Raw genomic sequence first — 5,468 nt, 5'->3', positions numbered from 1 at the left:
GAAGGGGCTGTGATCACTGCTGACAGAGACACAAGGATGCGTCATAAGCAGGTCTTGCCTTGAAAAAGCTAGCAAGAACTCTCCTGTCACCAGGCGGCCACTACAATGGGGGCAGGCACTGAGTCTGTCTGGATTGCTATTATAACTCAACACCTAGACATAGAAGGCACTTGTTTTAGTCTGTTCAGGCTGTGATAACAAAATACCAAAATACCAGCTCACTTATAAACAGAAGTTTTTTCACAGTTCTGGAGAATGAGAAGTTCAGAATCACTGAGCTGGCAGATTTGGGGTTTGGTGAGAGCTTCCCGCTTCATAGACAGCTGTCTTGGGCTTGCTGTATCTGCAATTGTCAAAGCGGGTAGGGAGCTTTGTGGGGTCTCTATTATAAGAGCATTAACCACATTCATGAGGGCTCCACTCTCATGACCTAAGTACTTCCCAAAGACCCCATCTCTTGATATCCTCACCTTCTAAGGGGCCCACCCAGGAGCTCCCAGTAATTTATTTTTGCTTTTTTTCCTTTGCCTGAGAAGACCTATCTAGAAAAATGTTGCTGCAGCCAATGTCAGAGAAATTACTACCCATGCTCTCTTCTAGGACTTTTATGGTTTCAGGTCTCACGTTTGTATCCTTAACCCATTTTGAGTTTCTGTGAGATTTTTGACCACATAAGGAGATCCTTTAAAGAGAAAAGAGGGGCACCTGGGTGGCTCAGTCAGTTAAGCGTCTGCCTTCAGCTCAGGTCATGATCTCACCATTCTTGTGTTCCAGCCCTGCATCGGGCTCTCTGCTGTCTGGGTAGAGCCTGCTTAAGGTCCTCTGTCTGCCTCTCTCACTGCCCTTACCCCGCTCATGTGCATGTGTGTGCGTGGTCTCTCGCTCTCAAAAATAAATAAAAACTTGAAAAACCTGTAAACAAAATAATAAAGGGAAAAGAGAAAGGATATATATGCTGAAGAAGGCTCTTAATTGCCCAATCACATGAAGCATACTGCCTTGAGTTCTTATCTAACATTAAGCCAAATATTCTGTAGGGATAATGTGTATCAATGTCCTCGGCTGGGTCCCACAGTGACAACTTGCAGAGAAAGCTGTTTTCTATGAACTAGTACCTACCTCCCCTGTCTGACCTTATCTTCTTGAGAAATGGCAGTTTAGGTTAGGTCACCTGTAAATGTTGGATGAAGATGATCAACCATCCACCTTCAACAATCATGCAAATAGACTATGATATAACACAGGTAGCAGAGCTGAAGCCTCGTTTTCTTCTGACCCATCTGTAAGCACAGAGGTAGACATGGGTAGCCACAAATGGTTTGCCTTCCTACCTACTTTGATGGGGAAACTGAGGCCGGCATCAAGGACACCTGCAGAATTAATTGACAAAATGGAACCTCTGTGGAATCTGTCCTGTCCACCCTCCTCCCAACCATTCAGAGACAGCAAAGCCCTTGGGAGGTGTGAAAAGACTATAAATAGGACAAACTGAGGAAAGAGCCATCTCTCTCTTTCTCTCTCTTCTCCCTCTCTTCAGCTGGTGTCTCAGAAATGTCCCAGGTGTGTGTTCGGAAGAGGGGAGAGAAATGGAACCAGTTTCATGGGTGTGGGACCTGCACAGTCACTAGGGGCTCTTGCTTTCCCCATCTTGAAGTTCTTACCAATCTTTGAACAAGGAACCTCACATCTTCATTTTGCAGTGGGTCCCCCAAATTCTGTTCAGTCCCAGAGGTGGGAGCTGGTAAAAACTAGCTTGCAGGGCAAAGCAAGCTCAGGCCTGACTCCCACCTGGGCCTTACCCTGGTGCTGGTTGACCAGCTTTTGGTCAAGTTCTTTCTCCTCCCAAGTACATCTAATGTTAGATGAGAGGGACCTTGGACTCACTTGGACTCCACTGATGTGGATCTGAGGGAACAGAAGGTAACCGTTCTCTTCAACTGTGACATTTCTTTTTCTTTCTTTTTTTTTTTTTTAATTTTTAAGAGAGAGACAGAGAGCACGAGTGAGGGAGGGGCGGAGAGAGAAGGAGACACAGAATCCGAAGCAGGCTACAGGCTTTGAGCTGTCAGCACAGAACCCAAGGCAGGGCTCGAACCCACGGACCACAAGATCATGACCTGAGCCAAAGTCGGATGCTTAACTGACCCACCTACCCAGGCACCCCAAGTGATTTTCATTTATAATCTCACAACAATTCTAGAAAGAAAGGATTAGTGTTCTCATTTAACAGATGGGAAAAGGAGGCTCAGAGAGTTTAAGTTGCCTAAGGTCACACAGTTGGAAGTGGTTCCATCAGGTTGTCAGACCTTAAAGTCTAGTTCACAGAAGTAGAACCACCGGAAGTGATAGTGAGGGACTTGTTTTAAGAATTAGACCTTGATCGTGCTCTCTCTCTCTCTCAAAAATAAATAATAAACATTAAAAAATTGTTTTAAAGAATTAGACCTTGAAAGACTAATTATTGGAGCTCATTAAATGGTCTATGTAATGCTATGGCTTCTGCATCTGGTGCTGGGCCTTCAGTCTGCTGGGCAGATAGTTGGGGAAGAAAGTGGGAGAAAGCAAGGATAGGCTGGAGCCCTGCGGGGACCAGCTGGAACCCACACTAGTATCTGCCTGCCTCCAAACCTCCAACATCCATGTGAGGATGATTTCTAGGAGCAGTAGGCACATTTTTCTGGGGTAAACACACCACACCTGGCCCTGGGGTCACAGAGGCTGAAGGCAGAGATTCGGGAGGATCTCAGGAGCTGAGGGCCCAGCTACTGCCAACCCCAACCCGGTGAGTCAGCAGGGGAAGCCACCATGTGCCTGGGTTGCTACTTGGGGGCTGGTACGCTGCCCTGACCCATACAAATCTGCATTCACTCCCTCTCCTAGTTGCTTTACTGTCCACTCCTGAAACTCAATATTTACAACATGAATATAGTACATAACATTGTGTGGTATCTTAATGCCCTCAGTGATTACTTCCATGCCAACCGCATTCTATAATTCTGAAGTGGAGAGGGGGAAGGGGCTTTGCCTAGGTCAGCTGTCTGATCTCATGCCTAGTTATTATAGGACTTCCCAAAAACTGTACTTGGGAGTGGCTGTCCCAGCTGCATTGGCTCTCCCAAAGCAGTGTTCCAAGCTTGCCACTCTCCCTGAATCTCCACGTGCTCACCAACCAGGAACCTATTCAAACCCCATACTTTTGGGGTTTTACACATTCATTACTTTATACATTCATGGTTGATTGAATCACTGCTCATTGGTTATTGATTCAACCTCCAAGCCCCCTCTCTGTTCCTCCAACCAAGGGGGTGGGGACTGAAAGTTCCAACCCTCTAATCTCGTGTTTGGTTCTCCCGGCAACTAGCCCCATCTTTAGGTGTAGTCCCCAAATCACTTCATTAACATAACAAGAGACACCTTTAAACTCTCAGCACTTAGGAATTTCCAAACGTTTTAGGAGCTCTGGGCCCCACTGGGGCTTATCAATAAAAGCACACAAAGAAACAACTATAGCAAGAAGACATTTTGACTATAAATACCAAGAGTTTGTGAGGACTGAGAGAGTGTTTGTTCTGGGCGAGGTGACACTTTTCTGATCTAAATCACTCTCCCGGGAGACCTTGAGGCAATTAGCTACTACCTGGTAAAAGCTACTCTTCTAACAGTGTCGAAAGCTGTGCTGTGGCCTGAGTACCAACTCGTATAAAAGTACACCTCGACTCCATTTAGGGGCGCCTGGTGGCTCAGTCGGTTAAGCGTCCGACTTTGGGTTAGGTCATGATCTCACGGTCCATGGATTCGAGCCCCCCTTCATTGGGCTCTGTGCTGACAGCTCAGAGCCTGGAGCCTGCTTTGAATTCTGTCTCCCTCTCCCCGCCCCTCCCCTGCTTGCACTCGCGCTCTCTCTTTTTCTCTCTCTCTCAAAAGTAAACATTTAAAGGACTTTTTTAGAAAAAGTGTACCTCAACTACATGTGGACTTTATTCCCTTCTTCTCCCCTTGCCTGGACTTATGTGATTAATCTGTAACTGGTTTGGGGTATGTTGTGTCTTTGTTAGTTTGTTAAGACACTAACAAAGTTAGTGCTACAGGTTGTGAAATTCCCACAGCAAACCTGTATTCATTGCTGACAAAGACAAACTCAGTCTCTGAGCATAATTTGCTTCCCAAAACAAAACAGCTACCATTATCTCACTATTGTTTCTGATGTGTGTGAAGAAATGTAATAAAAATTACATGAGCATGTAAAATAAAGCATACAATTGTCTCTGCCTGGATCTTCCATTTCTCCTTCGGGTTTCAAGTTACACAGACACACCTTCAAGAAGCCTTCCCTGACCTGCACTCAGGCCCACCCCAACCCAATTAGCACCTTCTGTTAGTCTGTGTCACAACATCCTGTAATTTCCTGGTTTGTAATGCATATCAAAAGAGTCATTGAGTGGTTGTTTATCACGGAGTCTTCCCCAATAGAATATGCACTCTATTAAAGTGAAGGCTGTTTCTCCTTTCCATCGTGGCGTTTGCAGTGCTTAGCATATTGCTAAATGTTCAATCAGTTAATTACTGACACACTGAATGAATCAATTAATCACGAGAAGACAAGAGGGTTGTTTTGAAGGTTGTCTAACTATATTTATAATTTGATTTTGTGGAGTCCATTGTTGAGTGGACAAGATTTAGGCTGTTTTCAAAAGAAACACCGAAAAGTAAAGGATTAGATGGTGGTGTCTAAATATGGTGTCTCTTCTGATGAGGCCCCTAAATGTGGGGTGGAAGCTGGTGTTGGGTGGTGAAAAGAATTCTTGTGAGGCAGAACAAAGGGGCTAGAAGCTTATTGAATACACCTCAAGGGAGCAGCGGGCAGGACTCAAGAGAGGCTGTCTGCTATAAGGCTGTGGGTGGGGGCTGTTTTTAAAGGGGGAAGGTGAGGAAGTGTGGCAATGTACGAAATTTTCCCTTTTTTTGTTAACTGTGCCTGGTTATAAATAGCCCATTTGTTAGTTAGGCCCTTCAGATATTTTGAGGTGTGTTGCCTGAAGGGCCTGTGTTCAGCCAAGGGGTTGAGGTCACTTTGGGCTCTTCTGCCTTGATCAATTTCCCTTGCTCAAGCCTATTGTCTAAAAGTGGCCTCTATTGCTTCTTGGCCTTTTGGCTAAGATCAAATGTAGTATCTGTTCTTATCAGTTTAAAAGAGGCCACTACATAGATGAAACTCACAAGTTTCACTATATTCAAATAGTCTCTTCTTTGTCATTCTAGTATATATACATCTTTTTTTTTCCTTTCTTTCTCCTCACCCCCACCCCATTTCTTTTCATGGCAGGTATGGGATATTAAAAAAGTTGGGGGGGGGGTTGTTTCTCAAATATACAGGTATTTTATTTTATTTTATTCTATTTTATTTTAATTTTTAAGCTTATTTATTTAGAGAGAAAGAGCAGGGGAGAGGCAGAGAGAGAGGGGGGGAG

The 5,468-nt window shown here is 44.8% G+C and overlaps 1 pseudogene; it reads left to right on the top strand.

The window, feature by feature from the left end:
- Positions 1-5,132: 5,132 nt before the first annotated feature.
- On the top strand, positions 5,133-5,259 carry LOC122225773 (annotated as a pseudogene).
- The last annotated feature ends 209 nt before the right edge of the window (positions 5,260-5,468 follow it).

The sequence above is a fragment of the Panthera leo genome, chromosome B4, assembly GCF_018350215.1.
Source record: "Panthera leo isolate Ple1 chromosome B4, P.leo_Ple1_pat1.1, whole genome shotgun sequence".
Taxonomy (NCBI): Eukaryota; Metazoa; Chordata; class Mammalia; order Carnivora; family Felidae; genus Panthera; species Panthera leo.
Note: the sequence above shows the minus strand (reverse complement) of the source record. Positions and strands in the feature narration are given on the sequence as shown.